Below are 25,706 nucleotides of genomic sequence, written 5' to 3' on the forward strand. Positions count from 1 at the left end.
TTGACCCGCAGAATAAAGTTAACATGCTGTTTTAATTGCACAGTGAATTCCGTAAAAACTAAGCGCAAAAAACAATGAAAGAATCGCAGTTTTTTTCATTTTCTACCCCACGAATAATTTTTTCCAAGATTTCTAGTACATTAAATGGCACAATAAATGGTGCGACGAAAAACTACAACTCGTCCCACAAAAATCAAGCCATCATAGGACTATATCGACGGAAAAATTAAAAAGTTATGGCTTTTGGAAGGTGGGGAGGAAAAAACAAAATTTAAAATCTGAAAGTTGTTTATGACGGGAAGTGGCTAAAGGCTTAGGAAACCTTTGCAGGTGTTTTGTGTGGCGTAGATGATTAAAGTGTGACACCGTGAGTCTACAATCTTGAACTTTTACCCAATATTCTCATTTTCTGAGAGACTAAATTTTGGGTTTTCATTAACTGTTAGGCATAATCTTCAACATAAAAAGATAAAAATGCTGGAAATAGATCACTCTGTGTGTAAAGATTCTATATAATATATGAGTTTCACTTTTCGAATTGAATTACTGAAATAAATTAACTTTTTGATGATATTCTAATTCATTGAGAAGCACCTGTAAGTCTATACTGGAGTATTATACACTAAAGTTTCAATATTTTTGATCAAGACTATATATATATATATATATATATATATATATATATATATATAAACAAAATAGATCCAGCAGCACCGGTATAGTGTGGGTGAAAGCCCAAGGGAGAAGACCAAGATCCCAATTCTATACAATGGAAAAAATAGGCAGCACTCCGTTATTCTTAGGTGAAAAAAAGTGGGTACTTTATTGCCCCATGTGCAATGTTTCAGCTCCTTCCCCTGGAGCCTTTCTCGAGCCTTTCTCAAGCATATATATATATATATATAGATGATTCAAACCAATAAAACATAGTTGCAAAAGTGTACATACCCTTTAAATGCCATTCTAAGATATGATATCATTTTCGCTATATCAGTCTTCATATAACAATTGGTTAGTCTACCTTCTTCTAAAAGAAAAATACAATTTTGGAAAGAGGTATGCTTTCCAGTAAGTCTTTAGTCTTATGCGGTATATAAAGAGTAATTGTCCTTTTATTATGGTTGTTATTATCATTATTTTGTGGACTCTTAAAAATTACCTAATAACATTTCATACATGAAATTGAACGTAGCACTTGGCTCACTTGTTCGACCATAAGAAATACTGACATGTTAATACTGTCACCTCTTTCAGGTAGAAATAGTACATTGTAAATTGTTTGAAGCAGTTCTGACAATCTGGCATGTAATGCAATCATCTCATTCAGCACCGACACATCTGTAAGCATTTGGTTATACTTTCAAAGTGAAATAAAATCCTGAAATAAAGCCGTTAGTAGTAAAGTAGTTTTCCACTTAATGGATTTCTCAAATATGTCTTGCTTTTCCTATTTTTCAAAATGGAAGGTATAGAAAAAAAATGCAGACTATAAAATTCATTCTGGTAATTCTCAGCATCTGCAAAACAAATGATGTAGTATAAATAAATGCAAAGTCCTTGGCAAAACAAATAGCTAAATTCTGTGTTGCCAAGCAATGTTTGCCTCTCTACATTCTCTTCTACGTCTACATGAAAAGCAAATCTAACTCTGATCTAATTTATCCATGGCTGGAAACTCTTTTGTTAACTAAAATACAAAAAGAAAAATAAAAGTTTTTAAAAAAATGACATAGATAGATAATATATTCATTTTTAAATCTGTTTATTGTTTAGATGCTTTTAATCGACAATTGACATACTGTAAAGTCATAGCCAGAGAAGTGGATGTATGGAGTGCACTCACAGGCTGAGCCCGCTCCATACTCAGCAGGTGTCGGCTGTATGTTACAGCCGACGCCTCACTGCAATGGCCGGGATAGTAGATATCTTCGATCCTGAATGTATAACCACTTAGATGCCATGGTCAACAGTGATCGTGGCATCTAAGCCGTTAGAACGAGGGTTGAAGCCTTCTCCGACAGTCCATCCCCCCGCGATGCTTTCTTGGGGTGTCGATGGTTGTCATGATAGGCCCCCAGTTCTGCCATCTTTGTGCTTCTATTAAGCCCAGCCAGGGGCCAGTAAAAATACAATATACTGCAATACATAAGTATAGTAGTATATTGAACAATTGATCCAACGTTCGCCTGTTCAAGCCCCCTAGGGAGAATAATAAAAAAAAAGTTAAAAACAGTCAAAGTTTTTTTTATATATATAAAAAATATTAAAAGTAAAGAAAAAAACCCTCCTCCCATCTTTCCCCTAAAGTTATGTAACAAATAAAAGAATAAACATATTTGTTAGCGCCGTGTCCATAAGTCAGAACTATTACAATATAACATTATTTAATCCGCACGGTTGTTTGGCATACATAAAACGTACTAAAGTTCCATGTATGAGAGCACAAGATCCTAGCCCAGCCAATATGCAAATGTTGTTTTTCTTTCATCTATTAGATGAACAAAGTTAAAGGAACGCCTGTTCAACAGCTATTATCACTGAGGGTTCCAGGAGACAGATTCGCAGCATTCAGCTGATCCCCTGAAGTGTCATATAACAGTGGTGGTTGTCTTAAAGAGGTTCTGTCACCACATTATAAGTGGCCTATCTTCTACATAATGTGATCGGCGCTGTAATGTAGATCACAGCAGTGCTTTTTTTTTTAGAAAAACTATCAATTTTGACGGAGTTATGACCTATTTTAGATTTATGGTAATGACTTTCTTAATGGACAACTGGGCATTTTTTAGCTTTTGACCAAGTGGGCGTTGTAAAGAGAAGCGTCATACACGTCTCTCCATTCAGGTACTCATCACATAGTGATCTCGCGAGATCACGCTTGCTGTCATTAAGTCCCATACAAACGTTACTGAAGTGTCGGGATTGTGAATAGACATCTCGTCCTGGCTGGAGGTGATGTGTATTCACTCTCAAGACACTTCAGTAAAGTTAATGTGAGTAAGTGACAGCACATCATGATCTAGCAAGATCACTATGTGCTGAGTACATAAATGGAGAGAAGTGTATGACGCTGATTGGTTAGCGTCATACACTTCTCCTTACAACCCCCACTTGGTCAAAAGCTAAAAACTGGCCAGTTGGGCATTAAGAAAGTCATTAGCATAAATCTAAAATAGGTCATAACTCTGCCAAAATTGATAGTTTTTCTAAATAAAAAACACTGCTGTAATCTACATTACAGCGCCGATCACAATATGTAGAAGATAGGCCACTTATAATGTGGTGACAGAGCCTCTTTAATGAGAAAACCCCTTTAAGAAGCTTCCATGTGTTTATACACCGCGTTCCAAATTATTATGCAAATGTTATTTTCACTGATTTTTCTAAATAGTCGATGCAAATGACAGTCAGTATAATCTTCAAGCCATCAACCTTGGCGTATGATGCAAATTTTATTGAACAAATCTCCTAATGATAACAGATTTTTTTTTTTAAATAAAAAACTCAAAATGCACTGTTTCAAATTATTATGCACAACAGAGATCAAAACATTTTAAAGGTTGTAAAGAGAACTAAAATAGTAATTTGTTGTATTTGCAGCATCAGGAGGTCATATTTACAGAAATCAAACCCTCTTTAAATAAAAAAACTTAACAGGCCAAGTTACATGTTAACATACTTCTTTGATATCACCTTCACAATTCTTGCATCCATTGAATTTGTGAGTATTTGGACAGTTTCTGCTTGAATATCTTTGCAGGATGTCAGAATAGCCTCCCAGAGCTTCTGTTTTGATGTGAACTGCCTCCCACCCTCATAGATATTTTGCTTGAGGATGCTCCAAAGGTTCTCAATAGGGTTGAGGTCAAGGGAACATGGGGGCCACACCATGAGTTTCTCTCCTTTTATGCCCAGAGCAGCCAATGACACAGAGGTATTCTTTGCAGCATGCATGAAGATAATTTTGCTACGGAAGGCACGGTTCTTCTTTTTGTACCACTGAAGAAAGTGGTGAGTCATAAACTCTACGTACTTTGCAGAGGTCATTTTCACACCGTCAGGGACCCTAAAGGGGCCTACAGCTCCCTCCCCATGATTCCAGCTCAAAACATGACTCCGCCACCTCCTTGCTGACGTCGAAGCCTTGTTGGGACATGGTGGCCATTCACCAACCATCCACTACTCCATCCATCTGGACCATGCAGGGTTGCACGGCACTCATCAGTAAACAACACGGTTTGAAAATTAGTCTTCATGTATTTCTGAGCTCACTGCAACCGTTTCTGCATGTGAGCATTGTTTAGGGGTGGCCGAATAATAGCTTTATGCACACTTGCAAACCTCTGGAGGATCCTACACCTTGAGGTTCGCGGGACTTCAGAGGCACCAGCGGCTTCAAATACCTGTTTGCTGCTTTGCAATGGCATTTTAGCAGCTGCTCTCCTAATCCTATTAATTTGTCTGGCAGAAACCTTCCTCATTATGCCTTTATCTGAACAAACCCGTCTGTGCTCTGAATCAGCCACAAATCTTTTCACAGTACGATGATCACGCCTAAGTTTTCTTGAAATATCCAATGTTTTCATACCTTGTCCAAGGTATTGCACTATTTCACGCTTTTCGGCAGCCAAGAGATCCTTTTTCTTTCCCATATTGCTTGAAACCTGTGGCCTGCTTAATAATGTGGAACGTCCTTCTTAAGTAGTTTTCCTTTGATTGGGCACACCTGCCAAACTAATTATCACAGGTGTCTGAGATTGATTACAATGATCCAAAGAGCCCTAAGACACAATACCATCCATGAGTTTAATTGAAAAACTAATAATTAAATGTTTATGACACTTAAATCCAATGTGCATAATAATTTGGAACACGGTGTAGTGAATGGGAACCGCATTATTACTTATCAGGAAAATTCAAATTTTTGATCAACGCTGCTTTGAATATGCACCAGAATTCTGTCTCAAATTGTGCCCAAAAAACTGGTGTACATGCTGTGCGCCAGATTTATTATATTTTAGACACATTTTGTGTCTCAATAGAGTGTTGAAAGCTACTAGAAAACGGGGCATGGCTAAGGGTAGTCATAAAATGCCCCTTGATTTTTTAATGATGTACACCATTTTTTTACTCTAAATATTTGAGTAAATTTTTCTCTTTCTTTTTTCTCTTATTAACTTGATCTGATTCTTTGACCAATTGTTTGCATTAGGGGGCACGTGACCCCCTCATGTTTATTACACTGTTTGGTGTATAGTTTGCTCTCATTGACATCCTTTAATAAAAATTATTGAAATATAAATATTGGAGTAAAAAACAAGTCAACCACGAGGTGGCATAAGGAAGAGAAAAGTATTTAAGATATGTAGCAAGATGCACCATGTCTACCAAGATGCGGCCATGTTTCACATGTGGTGGAGTTGTTCAGTAGTGAAAAAATTCAGGAAAAAGATCTCAGATGAATATATTTAAGAAAAAAATAAAATACTCACCAATTTGGTTTTTGTTTGGTATTAAACAGGAAGGATGATGTAACAATAATAAACTTCTACAGTATGTTGTAAGGGTATATTTGACTAAAAATTTTAAAAATAGTAAGGTTATAATACAACCAGCATTTTATGTGCTGAAAAAATAGAAGCCATTAGGTGTGATAGAAGAACAGGATTACAGAGGATTTGGGGACCTGGATCAGTTTAATAAATAGTAGTGACTGCACAAGGCTTGTTATGCTACAAGGACAGATTCACACATCAAATATTTGCTGTAGAATTTGGTGCAGATTTTGATGAAGTTTTTATTTATTATTTTACTAAAGCCAGAAGTGGATCCAGGAGGAAGGAGATGTATTATTTTTTCCTTTATATTTCCCTTTCCTTTTAAAACCACTGCTGGCATTGGCCCAAAAAGTTGCATTAAAATATGCAACAGATATGCGATGTCTAAATCTAGCCTAACAGTAAATCTGTTGTAAAATGTTGAGGAGGGAAAATTACAAATATTTTTTACCTTTGGGGTTTTTGCATTTCTTATTTATTTTCATTTTTAAAAATTACGGGATCTGGTTTGTGGTTTGCATTAATTTAGTAGTCTGGTCTGGGGTCTGGATTAGTTAAGGGGTCTGGATTAATTTAGGTGCCTAAATATACACTTATATACGAATATACATTTACATTTACTGACTGTATACAATTGTGCACTTTATTATCGTTATTTAGTGTTAGTAGCCTTATTGTCATTGTTTATTATTTCTCTGAATAGCACATTTGTACACGCAAACACATATTCTGTTAGATTAAAAATAGACTTAATTGAAATGTAAAAGCCCCTAGCAAGGAGCTGGAGTTATGTCCAATAAACCCCTGTATGCTAACCTTATTGTCTTGCTTAGCAAAATGAAAGAAAAAGGTACTGTACCGCTTCAAGCAACAAAAACTTTGTTTAAAAGAGGAAAAAAATATTGTGCCTTGAAGATGCCACAATCTTGACATGAACCTATTATGTGTGAGGGTTGGGTATCTGTATCTCAGTGTAAGCACGCAGAATGGTAATGACTATTATCACAGCTATGGGGTATGAGGACCCACTAGGCTGCTCTGCCACAGCAGCTGGCCAAACAACAGTTAATGATAGTCTTTAGGACAAGAGTACCTGGATAGATTAGGTAGACACTTGGCGTGGCAGACACTTGGCGTGATGACACTTGGCACAGAAGACACTTGGCACAGATGACATTTGGCACAGATGACACTTGGCACAGATGATAAACACGACTCCGACACTATACTTCGCACTGGAACAAACACAATTACTGGATATAGGACACAGGATACGGAATTCAGGATACAACTAAGGGACCATTTGCAATAACGAACATAGGCAGATACAAGAACGATCAGGCAAGCAGGAGGAGGGCAGAGTAGTTTTTAAAGTACAGGGTGCATAGGGATTTGTTAGGGACAATTACACTGGTGCGCGCACGCACACTACAGGAAGCAGTGGGAAGTTGCAGCTGCATGTGCTGGCATCTCCTGGGAGGGAGATGCTGGCAAGGAGGGAGAGTCCTGTGGTCGCAGCTGCCGGTGGGTAGGACGTGCCGGCGGTCAGCGACCCCGGGCACAACAACTATGGTTAGGCTGGGGCTACTTTGGGACATTTGGTCTCACATTAGACAGAGTAAAATCTAATGATTTCCTGAGCTCAGATGACGGGATCTAATAGCATCCTTAGTTCTAAGAATAAGGTTCTGCTCTAAGACCCGGGCCAGAAGGACCTAATTAGATAGATCTACCATTCAAACTAGACAGATCTACCATTCAGGAGTCTAGTAAGTCTCGTCGACAACTCTTATTGTAACCTACTAGTTATAGGTGTCTTTACTACATAAAAGGGACAACATAGACCTTACAGGTAAATATTTAAAGGAGTAGTCTGAATTGTAAAATCCAGTTTCAAATACACTATTAGTTTAGTCTCAGTTAATAGGGGTAGTACTTTAATTCAGGACTTCCATCAATTTTCAAGAGCAGATATTGGCTACTAAGATTGTGTTGGTCTTTGGAGGACTCAGTATGTCCATGCATTACATGGACAGCCTATTGATTTCAATAGATAATATGTAATGTTTAATTTCCCCATGTGGTGGTGCTGCAGGGAAATTAAACACTTGCCGCCTGGTTGCTCCACATATTACAGATGATCTCCGGGGTCTCTGCAGCTATGATAAGCTTATTCTCAAACATCCTTGAGACAAAAAGGGATTGTTGAAACTGGACTACCCCTTTATCAAACCTACATAACAACAATTTACATCTTCTGCTGATAGTTTGACATTAGGACATGCTATTTAAAGAGCCAATACTTAAATGGGTTGTACAGGATTAAAAAATAGTCCTGTTTTCTTCCAAAAACAGCACCAGACCTGTCCACATGTTGTGCGTGGTATTGCAGTTCAGCCGCATTCACTTCAATAAGGTTGAGATGCAATACTAGACACAACCTGTGCACAGTTTAATAATGACTTTTCTTTTGATGGATGGCAATCTATCAAACATCAGATGGGACACTAATATTTTTAATGTTTTTCTTTTGTTGTTTACAGAAGCAGAAATTCATTTTTAACCTGTTAGTGACCGCCAATACCCCTTTTCACGTTGGCCACTAATGGGCTTTATTCTGATGCATAAGCATTTTTACGGCGCTGCATCAGGATAAACAGAGCAGGCAGCTGTCAAATCTCCCTGCTCTCAGCTGACAGATGTAGCTGAGGGCTGGGGGCATCCCTGCACGAACGTGTGAGATCGATATTAGTATCGATCTCACCCGTTTAACCCCTCAGATGCGGCGCCCAATAGCGAGCGCCACATCTGAGTTGTTATGGAGAGAGGGAGGGAGCTCCCTCTCATCCCACCGACACCCAGCGATAAGATCGCCGAGTGTATGTGTCTTCTATGGCAGCCGGGGGCCTAATAAAGGCCCCCAGATCTGCCTGTAGTGAATGCCTGCGAGCAGATGCCTGTCCGTTTTAAACGGAAAGGCAGTAATACACTGCAATACAAAAGTATTGCAGTGTATTATAATAGTGATCAGATGATCGCATATTAAAGTCCCCTAGTGGGACTAGTAAAAAAGTAAAAAAAAAAGTTTAATAAAAAAAAGGTGAAAAAAAAATGAAAAACCAACCTTTTCCCCTTACAAAATGCTTTACTATTAAAAAAACAAAATAAAGTAAAAAAATGTACGCATATTTGGTATCACCGCGTCCGTAACGACCCCGACTATAAATCTATTACATTATTTAACCCGCACGGTGAACGCCGTAAAAAATAAAATAAAAAACAACGGAAAAATTGCTGTTTTCTGTGAATCCTGGCTTTAAAAAAATGGGATAAAAAGTGATCAAAAAGTTGCATCTACTCCAAAATAATACCAATAAAAACTACAAGTCTTCCCGCAAAAAAAAAAAAAGCCTTCATACAACTGCATCTGTGAAACAATAAAAAAGTTATGGCTCTTCAAATATGGAGACACAAAAACAAATAATTTTGAAAAAAAGCATTTTTACTGTGTAAAAGTAGTAAAACATACAAAATCTATACAAATTTGGTATCGTTGCAATCGTTACAACCCGCTGAATAAAGGTATTGTGTTATTTATACAACACGGTAAACGGTGTAGATTTAGGACGCGAAAAAGCGTTGCGAAATATCTGGGGGTTTTTCTATTCCCCCCCAAAAGAAAGTTAATAAAAGTTAATCAATAAATAATATGTACCTCAAAATTGTGCTATTAAAAAATACATCTTGTCCCGCAAAAAACAAGACCTTATACAGCTATGTCGACGCAAAAATAAAAAAGTTATAGCTCTTGGAATGCGACGATGCAAAAACTTAAAAAATACTTTGGTCATTAAGGTTTAAAATAGGATGGTCATTAAGGGGTTAATTATTATTGCTGTTATTATTATTATTCATATTGACATTATACAACTGATTTATTTTCTTTTTTTTATATCAGGGCTTCTTCTGTATTCTTTAGGCTGGATTCACACGAGCACATTACGTCCGTAATTGACGGACGTTTTTCGGCCGCAAGTCCCGGACCGAACACAGTGCAGGGAGCTGGGCTCCTAGCATCATAGTTATGTACGATGCTAGGAGTCCCTGCCTCTCCGTGGAACTACTGTCCCGTACTGTAATCATGTTTTCAGTATGGGACAGTTGTCCGGCAGCGAGGCAGGGACTCCTAGCATCGTACATAACTATGATGCTAGGAGCCCGGCTCCCTGCACTGTGCTCGGTCCGGGTCTTGCGGCCGAAATACGTCCGTCAATTACGGACGTAATGTGCTTGTGTGAATCCAGCCTTATGTTTACATCAACTGGATCCTTCTGCTTTACGGTGGGTTCACACAACCTATTTTCAGACGTAAACGAGGCGTATTATGCCTTGTTTTACGTCTTAAAATAGGGCTACAATACGTCGGCAAACATCTGCCAATTCATTTGAATGGGTTTGCCGACGTACTGTGCAGACAACCTGTGATTTACGCGTCGTCGTTTGACAGCTGTCAAACAACGACTCGTAAAAATACAGCCTCGCCAAAAGAAGTGCAGGACACTTCTTTCAGACGTAATTTGAGCCGTTCTTCATTGAACTTAATGAAGCACAGCTCAAAATTTACGGCCATCAGAGAAGCCTCGCAAAATGCGAGGAGGAGCATTTACGTCTGAAACGAGGCATCTGTTTTCTCCTGAAAACAGTCTGTCTTTTCAGACGTAAATGCCTGCTATCGTGTGCACATACCCTTATAATAATGGCTTATACACTGTGTTAGAAAAATAAGACATTTATATTTTTTAAATTCTTAAACAAGAATTAGTTAAATCAGACAACTGTCCAAAAATTGGCAGTATTTTTAAATAAAAAAAAAGAGAAATAAAAACAGGAGAAGATCTGTAGATAACTTTACTTGTAGTAGTTTGGCCACTCTTTCCATCTAAAGAAAAAAACATGTTTGAAGTTGTTACGGGAAGAGATTGCATCTTGATATATTCTCCTCCTAAACTGTAATTTTAAAGAACAGGCCTCAAACTAATTCTGTTAACTTCAGCTTCAGTACACTGACTCCGGAAAGCGCTTTATTATTTCCAGTCACTGCATTTCTTTGTGTCCAATTTAGGCCTCCAGAAAACAATACATGGTTTTCTGTGCTGCAACCAAAAACAAGAAACATATTGTATGTTTTAGATAGAGCAGCAGAGATTACATATTTAATCTGTGGTTGTAAATTTACGTGGTTTATCCATGTCCTCTAATGTGAATGGAGCGCGGCACATTATCCTGTTTACAGAGTTCAAGCTCCAGGGATCCTTTGCTTGCTTCTCAGGAATGCAATTCTCAGTGCGCATGGGTGACAAGTGGATAATGATGTTGTACATTTGGAATACCTCAACCTGAGATGCTCTCCAGTAAAACATCCGAATACCTGATTAACATACCAACTGCCCAGCAAAAAAAAAAGATTAACACACACCACAAGCAGTGTCCATTTAATGGTATAGTAGAGCTAACTTTATCACTATAGCCTGGGCCGCATCAGGATGGGCCCCATACAGCCAAGTATAGTCCCCATTAATTCCATAAATTCCAGTGGCGGAGAGTGGGTCACTTTTTTTATTTATGGCTTGGCACCCAACGGCAGTACCATACGTACTGCCCTGATGGCGGTCCTGAATATAGCATAGTGGAGCATCTCAATTGGCACAGCTTACCATATGTTATGTGTGGTTCTAAACAAGACTGCAGGTAAACTTACTGCATTATCTTGAATGGCTATAACGATGCAGCCCCAAAGGGTTCATGACAAAATTGGCTTTGCTACATCTTTATATATTATTCAGATAATGCCTCAGGACCTAATATTATACATTATGGAAAAGAAGCTGTACTAAAAAATGTCAGGGGGTTGTCTCATAGAGACACATGGTGTTAGGGATCTGCCAGGTACTTCATCTAGCTATACTCCTGGGATTAATCAATCCACACCTGAGGCCAGACCTGTTCGACTGACACCATCTCCCACCAACCAGGGTGGCAGGCTCAGGAGTGGAAGAGCCTATCGCGGCCTGGTCTGTCGGAGTTAGCTCCGCCCCCTGCCCTTTATTACCTGCCCTGTGCTCTCCCTCAGTGCTTGTAATTCTTTTGGATTCCTGGCCCCACTGCTGCTTGCTCCAGCCTGCTTCTGCCGTGCTTCTGCCTTGCTGCAGTTCTGCTTGACCTGCTTGCTTTGCCCCTGGCTTGCTTCTGTCTCCGTGCCCGCTCGGGTGTACTCACTTCGTCCTGGTCCTGACTGTTCGTTCGCCGCCCCGTTTCCTCGTGGCGTTCCGTGGCTACTGCCCCTTCCCTTGCGTGTTCCCTGTTTGTCTTCCTGTGCACTTAGCCAGCGTAGGGACCGCCGCCCAGTTGTACCTCGTCGCCTAGGGCGGGTCGTTGCAAGTAGGCAGGGACAGGGCGGTGGGTAGATTAGGGCTCACTTTCCCTTCACCTCCTTCCTGCCATTACATAATTACAAGCCCTTACCTAGTCTACCATTTCTCCTATGCTGACGCTGTCATGGACCCCCTTGAGACCCTGACCCAGCAGATGCAGGGCCTCTCCCTACAGGTCCAGGCCCTGGCCCAAAGGGTCAATCAGGGTGACGCTGCTTTAGTAGTACCCCTCACCTCACCTCTAGAACCCGACCTCAAGTTACCTGACCGGTTTTCAGGGGACCGTAAGACGTTTCTCTCCTTCCGGGAGAGTTGCAGACTGTATTTCCGCCTAAAGCCCCACTCCTCAGGTTCCGAGAACCAGCGGGTGGGTATCATCATATCCCGACTCCAGGAAGGGCCCCAAGAGTGGGCCTTCTCCTTGGCTCCTGACGCCCCTGAACTTTCCTCTGTTGATCGTTTTTTCTCTGCCCTCGGACTCATTTACGACGAGACTGACAGGACTGCTTTAGCCGAGAGTCAGCTGGTGACCTTACGTCAGGGTAGGAGACCGGTTGAGGAATACTGTTCTGATTTTAGGAAGTGGTGCGTAGCTTCTCAGTGGAACGATCCGGCCCTAAGGTGCCAGTTTAGGTTAGGATTATCTGACGCCCTGAAGGATCTGCTGGTTAGCTACCCCTCGCCTGACTCCCTTGACCAGGTTATGGCCCTAGCAGTACGACTTGACCGACGTCTCAGGGAACGTCAGCTAGAACGCTTCAATGTGCTCCCCTCTGACTTTTCTGCGATCCCCCCCGAGGTCCCGTCTCCTCGCCCCTCCACGGAGGACTCGGAGGTACCTATGCAACTCGGGGCCTCCATGTCCCCTCGACAACGTAGGGAGTTTCGCAGAATGAATGGTCTCTGCTTCTACTGTGGGGACGACAAGCATCTACTGAACACCTGTCCCAGGCGCAAGAATAAGAAGCCGGAAAACTTCCGCGCCTAAGTGATCATCGGGGAGGTCACTTGGGCGCACAGGTATTTCCCGTTAATGTGAAACGCAATAAAATTTTGCTTCCCTTTCAGGTCTCGTTTGCTGGCCGGTCTGCCACGGGCAGTGCTTTCGTGGATTCTGGCTCATCTGCTAATATCATGTCTGTGGAATTTGCTATGTCTCTAAAGATGCCTTGTATTGATTTACCTTATCCTATCCCTGTAGTAGGTATCGACTCAACTCCCCTTGCTAATGGTTATTTTACTCAGCATACTCCTGTTTTTGAACTCCTGGTTGGCTCCATGCATTTGGAGCAGTGCTCTGTACTGGTGATGCAGGGATTATTGTCTGATCTGGTTTTAGGCCTTCCCTGGTTGCAATTGCATAATCCCACATTTGATTGGAATACTGGGGATCTCACCAAATGGGGTAATGAATGTCTTATGTCATGTCTTTCCGTTAACTCTATTTCTCCCCGGGAGGAGGTAAACACGCTTCCTGAGTTTGTTCAGGACTTCGCCGATGTGTTTTCTAAGGAGGCCTCCGAGGTGTTGCCCCCCCATAGAGATTACGATTGCGCTATCGATTTGGTGCCTGGTGCCAAGCTTCCTAAGGGTAGGATATTTAATCTTTCATGTCCTGAACGTGAAGCGATGAGGGTGTATATCCAAGAATGCCTGGCCAAGGGTTTCATTCGCCCCTCGACTTCTCCTGTAGGTGCTGGCTTCTTCTTCGTGGGGAAGAAGGATGGTGGTCTTAGGCCGTGCATTGATTATCGTAACCTGAATAAGGTCACCGTAAGGAACCAGTACCCACTTCCTTTGATTCCGGATCTTTTTAATCAGGTTCAGGGAGCCCAATGGTTTTCTAAGTTCGATCTACGGGGGGCATATAACCTTATCCGCATCAAAGAGGGGGATGAGTGGAAAACTGCGTTCAACACACCCGAGGGTCATTTCGAATACCTGGTCATGCCCTTTGGGTTGTGTAATGCCCCTGCTGTCTTCCAGAATTTTATTAATGAAATCCTGAGAGAGTACCTGGGTAATTTTCTTGTTGTGTACCTTGATGACATACTGGTGTTTTCCAAGGACTGGTCCTCCCACGTGGAGCATGTCAGGAAGGTGCTCCAGGTCCTTCGGGAGAATAATCTGTTTGCTAAGACTGAAAAATGTGTCTTTGGGGTACAGGAGATACCATTTTTAGGGCAAATCCTCACTCCTCATGAATTCCGCATGGACCCTGCCAAGGTTCAAGCTGTGGCGGAATGGGTCCAACCTGCCTCCCTTAAGGCGTTACAGTGTTTTTTAGGGTTCGCCAACTATTACAGGAGATTTATTGCCAACTTCTCGGTCGTCGCTAAGCCTCTTACGGACCTTACCCGCAAGGGTGCCGATGTCCTCCATTGGCCCCCTGAGGCCGTCCAGGCCTTTGAGACTCTCAAGAAGTGCTTTATCTCGGCCCCCGTGCTGATTCAGCCCAACCAAGAGGAGCCATTTATTGTGGAGGTTGACGCTTCCGAGGTGGGAGTGGGGGCCGTCTTGTCCCAGGGTACCAGCTCCCTCACCCATCTCCGCCCCTGTGCTTACTTCTCTAGGAAGTTTTCGCCCACGGAGAGTAACTATGATATTGGCAACCGCGAACTTCTAGCCATTAAATGGGCTTTTGAGGAGTGTTGCGGCACTTCCTGGAGGGGGCCAGACACCAGGTAACGGTCCTTACGGATCACAAGAATCTGGTTTTCCTAGAATCGGCCCGGAGGCTTAATCCTAGACAAGCTCGGTGGGCACTATTCTTTACCAGATTTAATTTCTTGGTTACCTATAGGGCTGGGTCCAAGAATATTAAGGCTGACGCTCTGTCACGTAGTTTCATGGCCAATCCTCCTTCCGAGAAGGATCCTGCTTGTATTTTACCCCCTGGTATAATCGTCTCTGCCACGGATTCTGATTTAGCTTCTGATATCGCGGCTGATCAGGGTGCAGCTCCCGGGAACGTCCCTGGGGACAAACTGTTTGTTCCCCTGCAATACCGGCTGAGGGTACTCAAGGAAAACCATGACTCCGCTCTATCTGGTCATCCTGGCATCTTGGGCACCAAACACCTCATTACCAGAAACTATTGGTGGCCTGGGTTGCCTAAAGATGTTAGGGCTTACGTCGCCGCTTGTGAGGTTTGCGCTAGGTCCAAAACCCCTAGGTCCCGACCTGCGGGCCTACTACGTTCCTTGCCCATTCCCCAGAGACCTTGGACCCATATCTCCATGGATTTTATCACCGATTTGCCTCCATCTCAGGGCAAGTCGGTGGTGTGGGTGGTAGTCGACCGCTTCAGCAAGATGTGCCACTTTGTGCCCCTTAAGAAGCTACCTAACGCCAAGACGTTAGCTTCTTTGTTTGTGAAACACATCCTGCGTCTCCATGGGGCCCCAGTCAATATCGTTTCTGACAGAGGGGTACAATTTGTTTCCTTATTTTGGAGAGCTTTTTGTAAAAAGTTGGAGATTGATCTGTCCTTCTCCTCCGCCTTCCATCCCGAAACTAATGGCCAAACGGAAAGGACCAACCAATCCCTGGAACAATATTTAAGGTGCTTCATCTCTGACTGTCAATTCGATTGGGTCTCATTCCTTTCCCTTGCTGAATTTTCCCTGAATAACCGGGTCAGTAACTCGTCAGGGGTCTCCCCGTTTTTCTGTAATTTCGGGTTTAACCCAAGGTTCTCCTCCGTCTCCCCTGGTTGTTCCAATAATCCTGAGGTAGAGGAGGTTCATCGGGAACTGTGCACTGTCTGGGCCCAGGTTCAGAAGAACCTAGAGGCGTCCCAGAGTGCACAAAAGATTCAGGCGGATAGTAGACGTTCTGCTAACCCCCGGTTTGTCGTCGGGGATTTGGTCTGGTTGTCGTCCAGGAACTTGCGCCTTAAGGTCCCGTCCAGGAAGTTTGCTCCCCGATTTATTGGACCTTATAAGATCATTGAAGTCCTCAACCCTGTATCCTTCCGTCTGGAGCTCCCCCCATCCTTTCGCATACATGACGTCTTCCATGCCTCCCTCCTTAAACGCTGCTCCCCGTCCTGGTCCCCCTCGAGGATACCTCCTGTTCCCGTTCTCACCCCTGAGGGGGTGGAATTCGAGGTGGCCAAGATTATGGACAGTAGGATGGTCCAGGGCTCCCTCCAGTACCTGGTCCATTGGAGAGGATACGGGCCGGAGGAGAGGACTTGGGTACCTGCCCGTGATGTTCACGCTGGGGTATTGATCAGGAGGTTCCACCTCCTCTTCCCCACTAAACCGGGTCCCCTTAGTAAGGGTCCGGTGGCCCCTCATAAAAGGGGGAGTACTGTTAGGGATCTGCCAGGTACTTCATCTAGCTATACTCCTGGGATTAATCAATCCACACCTGAGGCCAGACCTGTTCGACTGACACCATCTCCCACCAACCAGGGTGGCAGGCTCAGGAGTGGAAGAGCCTATCGCGGCCTGGTCTGTCGGAGTTAGCTCCGCCCCCTGCCCTTTATTACCTGCCCTGTGCTCTCCCTCAGTGCTTGTAATTCTTTTGGATTCCTGGCCCCACTGCTGCTTGCTCCAGCCTGCTTCTGCCGTGCTTCTGCCTTGCTGCAGTTCTGCTTGACCTGCTTGCTTTGCCCCTGGCTTGCTTCTGTCTCCGTGCCCGCTCGGGTGTACTCACTTCGTCCTGGTCCTGACTGTTCGTTCGCCGCCCCGTTTCCTCGTGGCGTTCCGTGGCTACTGCCCCTTCCCTTGCGTGTTCCCTGTTTGTCTTCCTGTGCACTTAGCCAGCGTAGGGACCGCCGCCCAGTTGTACCTCGTCGCCTAGGGCGGGTCGTTGCAAGTAGGCAGGGACAGGGCGGTGGGTAGATTAGGGCTCACTTTCCCTTCACCTCCTTCCTGCCATTACACATGGATGTCCCTTTACACAGGACTCCTCTATTAGCCAGAGTGGAAAGCCATTTATAGAGAGTACCCCCCCCCCACTTTGGTAGACCCAGCCCATCCGTGTATTGCGTGGTCGGCCATTCATTTTAATGTATGGCCAGCCGCAGCTTCTTCGATAATAGCAGCTGATCGCCGGGGTTTCAGGAGCTGGACCTACAGCGATCAGCTGATTATCAGGCCAACTTCAAGATAAAAGTACTAACTAACTAACATGTATCAAGAGATAATATACAGTATTGGGGCTTATGTTCAGTTACGAGCAAGGCGGACACTTTCTGGAGCAATATGGTAAATTTATTGATACAGATCTATTAATCATTTTCAAAAGAAGGACATTTCAGTGGGTAACAAACATGTACTGTCCCTACAAAAGCCGGACACTTGGGAGGTATGGTACTGCCAGTGTTTCTCTTACCTACATGCAGAATTTTGTATCTACAACAATATTTAAACTACTTAGTGATCTGCATTATGTGACAGCCCTTACATCTGCAGGAATAGATGCCAAGCTAAGCATTAACGTACATAATAAACTAGTTATACATTACAGACGTCTGCCAAGTAAATATCTGGAGATCAAGTATGCTTCTACAGGAACCATCTGTAGTGAGATTTTGGGAATCCGTTTTCTCACATTAACCCTCAGCATTACTTGTAGAAAATGCGTAATATCATGTTGCAATTAAAATAACTGAAATATTCAGCTATTGATTGAAATACAAGCAATATACATTATAAATGTGATCTCTGCATTTAAAGCAGATGCTTCTGGAGCCATAAAGTATAGAAATCCATATTTCTTGTCTACTATTATTTCTATGGCCCAAAACAATACATGCTGTATATAAATGTTGCCCTGAGCAAGAGATGGTCAGATACATACTGGTAGATAACATTAAAGGTGTATTCCCATGTAATAATGTTATGGCATATCACTAAGATATACCATAACATTATGATCGGTGGGGGTCCGACCACTGGGATCCCTGCCGATAACAAAAACTACTGGATCGAGGTCCCTTCAACTTATTCCTTGCACAGCAGCGCTCTTAGCCAGCCATGTGTGAATGAAGCTGTGTTGTAGCTTCCTGGCCAGAAGCGTTGATGTGCAATAAAATCTCTGAAGGAGCTGCAGCTTTTAACCAGCACTGCTGCAACTTAATTTTGTTGTGTCGGTCCTCTGTTACTCCTCCTAGAAATTTATGAATAAATTGGGAACTAGGTGTTACCAGTTACCCACACAGACTGATAATGTCCAATCAGTGCTGACAGAGTGAGACTTTGTATGGACACGCTCCTTTGGCAAAGTGAATGGTGACACCCAGTTGTCAATGTATTCATAAATTTATAGGCAAAATACCAGAGGAATGGCACAACGCAGGGTACTATAAAAACATGTTCCAAAATTATTATTTAATGAAAAATACAAGTATTTACTAGAATAGACATGTCAATAGGGTGAAAAGTCCTCTTTAAAGGGAGTCTGTCACCAGAATTTCCGTATTAAACTAGTAACAGTGTATTGTAGAGGAGATAACCTTCTTCTAACATTTAGTTTCAATTTCTGCTTACTGCCTCCTTTGTAGAGAAATCCGTTTAATTAACTTTATGCTAATGAGTATTTAGGTACAATAAGGGCGTCACCGTCGCTCCTAAATGCTCTTACGTCGCTCCCCAGTTCAACCCCTCTTCTTACATTGATTAACAGGGACCAGGCAGCATAATCGGCACATTCATGCCTGGCCCCGTACTGTCTGTAACGTGCGCGCGTCCCTGCTCTTTACTCGGCGCATGCGCAGTACAATCTTTCTGCTCTCTGTTCTAATGGGCACTTCTGTGCATGCGCCGAGTGAAGAGAAGGAATGCGCGCGCGTGCGTTACAGACAATACAGGGCCAGGCATGAACGCTGCCTAGTCCCTGTCAAAAAAGGCTTGGTGGGGGTTCCTAGTAATAAGCAATCACTTATTTTAAAGGGAAAACCCTTTAAATAGAGAGGGGATCAGAAATTTGTTCTGAAATGATTGTCCTCAAGTACCAGCCAGGCTTCTGTTAGCCAGATAGTTTATACGTGGGTATCATATGATTGTGTTATAAAAAAGCAATGGACAAGTTTAGTTATTCCAAGTTGTCACTGCTGGAGAAAGATGCTGAAACTTATTTGACTTGGAGTTGGTGGTAAATGAACCGTTGGATAAGGGACAGAAAACAAAACGCAGAAAGAACACGTATGATTATTTTAACAAGGGCTAAGTAAATAATGACCTACATATTGTGAAAATACAAGGGGATCCATTCATCAATGTCTCCAAGCTGTAAACATAGGACACACAATACAAGGCAACACAACAACCATAGTGCAGAAAACATTTAGGATTTACTTCTAGAGTCTAGATATCATTATGAAAAAAAAAATATTAGTGCAAATGTATGTATACCGTATATTGTATGGCTGAGGCTAATTTAGTTAGGTCCAGAATTATTTGGACTGTGACACAAGTTTTGGCATTTTAGCGGTTTACCAAAACATATTGAATATACAGTTTCCTAATCAATATGGGCTTTAAAGTGCAGACTCAGCATTAATTTGAGGGTATTCACATTCTAATTTAAGGAAAGGTTTAGGAATTACAGCTCTTTAATATGTAGCTGCCTCTTTTTCAAGGGACCAAAGGTAATTGGACAATAATCTCAAAAGCTATTTAATGGCCTGCATGGGCTATTCCCTCGTTAATCCATCATCAATTAAGCAGGTAAAAGGTCTAGAGTTGATTCCACGTGTGGCATTTGCATTTTGAAGCTGTTGCTGTGAACCCACAACATGAGGTCAAAGGAGCTCTCAATGCAAGTGAAACAGACCATCATTAGGCTGAAAAAAATGAAGAAATCCATCAGAGGAGGGCACAAATGTTAGGAGTGGCCAAATCAACAGTTTGGTACATTCTGGAAAAAAAATTAGTGCACTGGTGATCTCATGAACTCCAAATGGCCTGGACGTCCATGGAAGACAACAGTGGTGGATGATCTCAGAATCCTTTCCATGGTGAAGAAAAACCCCTCACAACATCTACCGAAGTGAAGAACACTCTCCTGGAAGTTAGTGTATCAGTATCTAAGTCTACCATAAAGAGAAGACTACATGAGAGTAAATACAGAGGGTTCACCACAAGGTGCAAACCATTAATCAGCCTCAAAAATAGAAAAGCCAGATTAAACTTTGCCAAACAACATGTAAAGAAGCCAGTCCAGTTCTGGAACAGCATTCTATGGACAGATGAAACTAAGATCAACCTGTACCAGAATGATGGGAGAAAGAAAGTATGGAGAAGGATTGGAACGGCTCATGATCCAAAGCACACCACATCTTCTGTAAAACATGGTGCATGGTGGAGGCAGTGTGGTGGCATGGGCATGCATGGCTGCCAAAGGCACTGGGTCACTAGTGTTTTTTGATGATGTGACTGAAGACAGAAGCAGCCGGATGAATTCTGAAGTGTTCAGGGATATACTTTTTGCTTAGATTCAACCAAATGCAGCAAGGTTGATTGGACGTCACTTCACAGCACAGATGGATAATGACCCAAGACATACTGCAAAAGCAACCCAGGAGTTATTTAAGGCAAAGAAGTGGAATATTCTGCAATGGCCAAGTCAATCGCGAGGTCTCAATCCGATCGAGCACGCATTTCACTTGCTTAAGATAAAACTTAAGGCAGAAAGATCCACAAACCAGCAACAACTGAAGACTGCTGCAGTAAAGGCCTGGCAAATCATCACAAAGGAGGAAACCCAGCGTTTGGTGATGTCCATGGGTTCCAGACTTCAGGCAGTCATTGCCTGCAAAGGATTCTCTACAAAGTATTAAAAAAAACAAACGTTTTATTTATAGTAATGTTAATTTGTCCAATTACTTTTGAGCCCCTGAAATGAGGCGGCTGTGTAGAAAAATGGTTGCAATTCCTAAATGTTTCACAGGACATTTTTGTTCAACCCGTTGAATTAAACCTGAAAGTCTACACTTCAATTGCATCTCAGTTGTTTATTATTTATTTCAGTTACTTATATAGCGCCAACATATTACGCAGCGCTGTACAGAGGTCCACTTTTTTACTGTCCCCATTGGGGCTCACAATCTAAATTCCCTAAATAATAAATCTCAGTTGTTACATTTCAAATCCAGAGCCCAAATCATAAAGATTGTGTCACTGTCCAAATAATTCTGGACCTAACTGTACATTTTTTACTTAACATATTTGATGACTCCTTTCATAAATAACCCCCATGGACAGACAAGGTTTGGACATATGAATATATTTGTTTTGTGTATACACTTCATAAATTCATATTTATAAAGAAACGGCAATATTTTAGTGGGAGGTCTAAAGAATGATCAGACATTTCTTTTTTTTTGTTCATAAGGGATGTAGTTAAAAGTAGGCACAGGGTCATAAATTCTATTTGTGCAACCTGTGCAATGGCACAGGGGCCCAGTAGATAAGGGGGCCCATGGTCACCGAATACAGCTACCTACAATCTAATAAATTGCATGTAAGGGACTGAGCCAATGCATTTCAAGGCTCACAATTAATAGTGGTTTGCTGGAGAGAATTCAGTTGGCCATAAAAATAGGATTTTGATCAGCTAGTTCCGAACATTCACACTAGCAACATGCCAGACTAAACAACAGACTGCGCTTGCACAAAATATCGCTGGAATTCTGCTGATCATTCCATACATTCATATTTTCAGTCGATTACGATTTCAGTCGAAATCCAGCCTGGCCAATCATATTTTTTGGAAGACAACCGCCTGCCGTCAGTCGTCGCAAACAATTGTTTGTATATAATTTTTAAATGATGGTCGGCTGAAATGGGCCAACAGGTATTTTACGTATATGGCTGGCCAGCTTTAATTTGGGTGCTCTATAATGAGCTAAGAGAAAGAGGCCCATACACCACTCTAGCTAGGGGGTCCCCTCTTGTCTGTATTTGCCCCTGAGTATGCAGTAGTAGTTGTATTGGATATGCTGGGCTGTGACATTTTGAGGAACAGCATGAACCGTAGGTATGAGTCACAATATTGATACAGAATTCCTACAGCAGCAACCCGAGGCTCTATGGCTGTTGTAAACCTATAACTTCCAGAGTTGTATTTTCAAAACGGCTAGAGAGCCACAGGTTGCAGACCCCTGCCCTTCCCTGTAAAGACATTCAGTAGATCAATTCAAAAGGAGAGCGCAATCCACATTATGAGTCCAGACAGCTAAATAAATAATGATGGAGAACGAATTATAGAATAAAATATATCAGAAAACATTGAGTTGAAACGCAGGTACAGGGTGAAGTAGTCTCTCCATAATGTGTGCCAGCCAGGGAAGCATTGATCTAGGGAGATGTCAGGGCCGTGTCCATTTGCTGAGCACTTTTTCAGCACTTGGAGCGACATGGCAACCACATTCCCATCGCTGTACTTAGCAGGAATGTAGACTGAGATATAATGAGCAGCCTCACCAAACTTCATTATGTATTACAGAGAATCCTCAATGTCTTTCCCGCTTGATATTGTGCTCCTGTCAATCACGCACATTACCCACGCATATATTAATCAATTAATTCATTAATTGGTGCTTTCATGAATGTAAGCAGCGTTTACAAGTGTCCTGTGAGAAATAATAATGATCTCCAGGTTCTGCCATGTTCCCATGAACCTTATTAATCCTGCCATGTATTTTACACATGTATAGTGGCTTGCTAAACAGAGAGACAAGGGGTGATGGAGGGGTGCTTCCCCCACACACATGGGGCCACTATCTAGGTGACTGGCTGCACACCGGTCAGGAATGACAGACTGTATGGTTTCTGTGCCATCCTGACCTAGTTGTCATTGGTCCTTATCCCTGGCTGCATGGTGATTGGCTGCCTTTGCGACTACTCCCAGAAACTTCCTGATGCCGCTCCGGCTAAGCTCCCACCATTAAGCTCCTAATTTATATCACTGGAGTGTGGAAGCAGCGGCTGCAGGAAAAAATGCTGCTAAATTGTGTATTCTGTAAGAGTTGGATAGGAGTGGAGCCTCTAATGAATATTCATAATAAGTTATTTTGCTTGGATATACAGGAGGATCGCAGTGTATATTAGGATATATGATCTTATGTAGGACTGTACATAACATTGCTAGATCCTAGTGGGATAAAAGATCCCAGCTTCACAGGACGCACTTTAATGTACTGTATATACACAACTCAGTGATCCTAGATTTTATTTGTCGTAATAAACTGGAAGACCACTGGTGTAAATAACTGCAGATCACTACGGTTATAGAAAGAATGTCAGTATTGCAACAGGGACTGTGTGCTTCTTGCTTGAAACTACCACTTGTTCAGCTACAACGACAAAATAGTCAAAATGTTACGGCTCTTGGAATATGTGACATAAAAACAAAGAATTTTCTAAGAAAAAGTATTTTTATTGTGCAGAAGTAGTAAATAATATAAAAAACAATATAAATTTGGGATTACCATAATACCATATCGACTTGCAGATAAAGTTATCATGTTATCGCTGTAAAGGCAAATCACAAAAAAACTGTGGTGGAATTGCTGTTTTTTTCAATACATTACCATAAAATAGTGCCATTCAAAAATACAACTCGTCCTACAAAAAGCAAGCCCTGAGAAAGCTACGTTAACGGAAAAACTAAATTTATCGCTTTCTAAATGCAGAGATGAAAAAGAAAAAAACGTTCTTAAAGGGTTATTGCCATCTTAGACAATCATGGCATATGCACAGGATGTGCCATAAATGTCCCACCTGCATCTATCTAGAAAATAAGGGTTCCCCAACCCCATCCGGTGAGGTCGCTGCATGTGGGGGAACAGTGGCAAGGTAGCGGGGATTACGGAAACAGATAATATTGCGGAGCTACGCAGTTTCTGGAACTCCAATAAAAGTGAACTGGAGTTACAGAAACAGTGTAACATGTTCCGTAAGCCACCTTGCCACTGATTCTCAGGCTGGATGCGGTAACCAGCGGCCGCCTCACCAGGCAGGGAGCTTATAACTATAAATGGGAGGGTCTCCCGATCTGGGAGCGCCATGGGTCAGAGCTTTTACTGATCTAACAATTATAATGTATCCTGTAGGTAGGAGAGAAATGTTTTAAGTTAAAAAGCCCTTAAAATTGCATCGGCACAAAAAAGTTAATGGTTACTTTTGGCGACATCACTGCACAAATGTGATAACATTTTGCATTTATTACACTGAATGTAGAACTGTTGCGAAAAAAATATGTGGCAGGCCCAACATGTAACAGCATTTGATTTTTGCTGTAGTATACGACAACATATTTAAACTTTTCTTATACACTTTATAAAATGTTTTCTCATATTACATTTAGTGAAATTAATGTTGTCCACACCATTTGCTAGTGATACAAAATTTGCAAAGGCAAACAAGGAATAGTCACCCCACTATAAAATTGACCGGGAGTACCAAAGATTATCCATGTTCCTTAGGTGCCCAGGTTGTGGCATATAAACCAGAAAGGAAAAAGTATCTTTATTTAGATAGACCATGTCAACAATTTTTATAACCGTTTATTCACAATTTCGATGTGGTCTTGTGCGTTCACTTCTCCTCGGACTGTAGTTTACATTGATCACTAATGTTCATTGAGTGAGAAGCATTCTCTGTCCAGGTTGAATAAGAGATTTTTAGTAAAGGTTTTAGATATTTTATTTCAGTTCCACTTTTGACGTTAGACAGGTCACACGACTTTCATCTAAGTGGCAGTATCATCTTTTAAGGAAATGTACCACAAAATTGACGTGATCTATTGTTTAGGAATAAAGGCAAATACACTTCTTGTAGAATTCCGACCCTTACACATTCAACTGAACATACCTAAAACACAAAACCAAAATGGAATAAATATCTACATGATAAAAAACTTGGTAAAAACAAGTTATCAGCTATGAAATGGCATTTCAACATGTGTCCAGCTGCCTCACCAAAATACAAAAAGCTACTAAAGACAACACAAATTGTTTATTACATATTAGCATACAAGGTCTGTGAAGAAGGAAAATGGTTTTGCCTATAAAGGTCTACTGACTATAATCATTTTATTTCTAAAGCGCCAACAGTTTCCACAGTGCTGTACAATATGTTACAGGGAACAATGACATACAATTATAATCAGGTACAATCGCACAATATAAACATAAGGAGGGGCCCTGCTCACAAGCTTACAATCTAATATTACATTCTACTGCTACTTAATTATCAACTTTTTCTAATGAAACGTATGCGTCACCGCCATAACCTCAATAAAAAAAAATTATGACATATCTGTATGTTAACAAAGGAGTTTTGGAAAGGGGCTGAAAGGAGAAATAAATACCAGGCCTTACTCATAACCTCTAAGGATGCGTTCACGTCAGCGTTAGGTTCCACCTCTCCGTCGGAGGAAGCCATCAACGAACAGGCAAACGGAAACTATACCTTCTGCTTCTGTTTGATTTCAATGGTAACGCTTCCTTTGCTAATGGTTTCCGTTTTTATGGCGGAATCAATAGCGTAGTCGACTGCAGTAGCGTTTCCACCGTTTCCTGTATATATGATAAAAACGACCTGTTAACTTTATTCTGCGGGTCAATAACATTATGGAGATATCAAATTTACATTTTTTTTAAAATAAACTGTAAATGTTTCTAATGAAAAACGATTTAGCGGTGTTAGAGCTTGATTTTTTAAAGGGGGAGCTGTAGATTGCATCGGTACCATTTTGG

The 25,706-nt window shown here is 41.8% G+C and overlaps 1 long non-coding RNA gene across 3 annotated transcripts in view; it reads right to left on the reverse strand.

Moving 5' to 3' along the window:
* Positions 1-24,569: 24,569 nt before the first annotated feature.
* Positions 24,570-25,706, reverse strand: part of LOC142759702 (uncharacterized) — a 5,838-nt gene continuing 4,701 nt past the window's right edge. For all 3 annotated transcript variants that reach the window (XR_012883181.1, XR_012883180.1, XR_012883179.1), the window contains exons 2-3: positions 25,329-25,526; positions 24,570-24,819 (exon numbers count right to left, since the gene is read on the reverse strand). This is a non-coding gene — a long non-coding RNA (uncharacterized LOC142759702). The remainder of the gene's footprint in view (positions 24,820-25,328; positions 25,527-25,706) is intronic.

Source organism: Rhinoderma darwinii, chromosome 4 (genome assembly GCF_050947455.1).
Source record: "Rhinoderma darwinii isolate aRhiDar2 chromosome 4, aRhiDar2.hap1, whole genome shotgun sequence".
NCBI classification, from domain to species: Eukaryota; Metazoa; Chordata; class Amphibia; order Anura; family Rhinodermatidae; genus Rhinoderma; species Rhinoderma darwinii.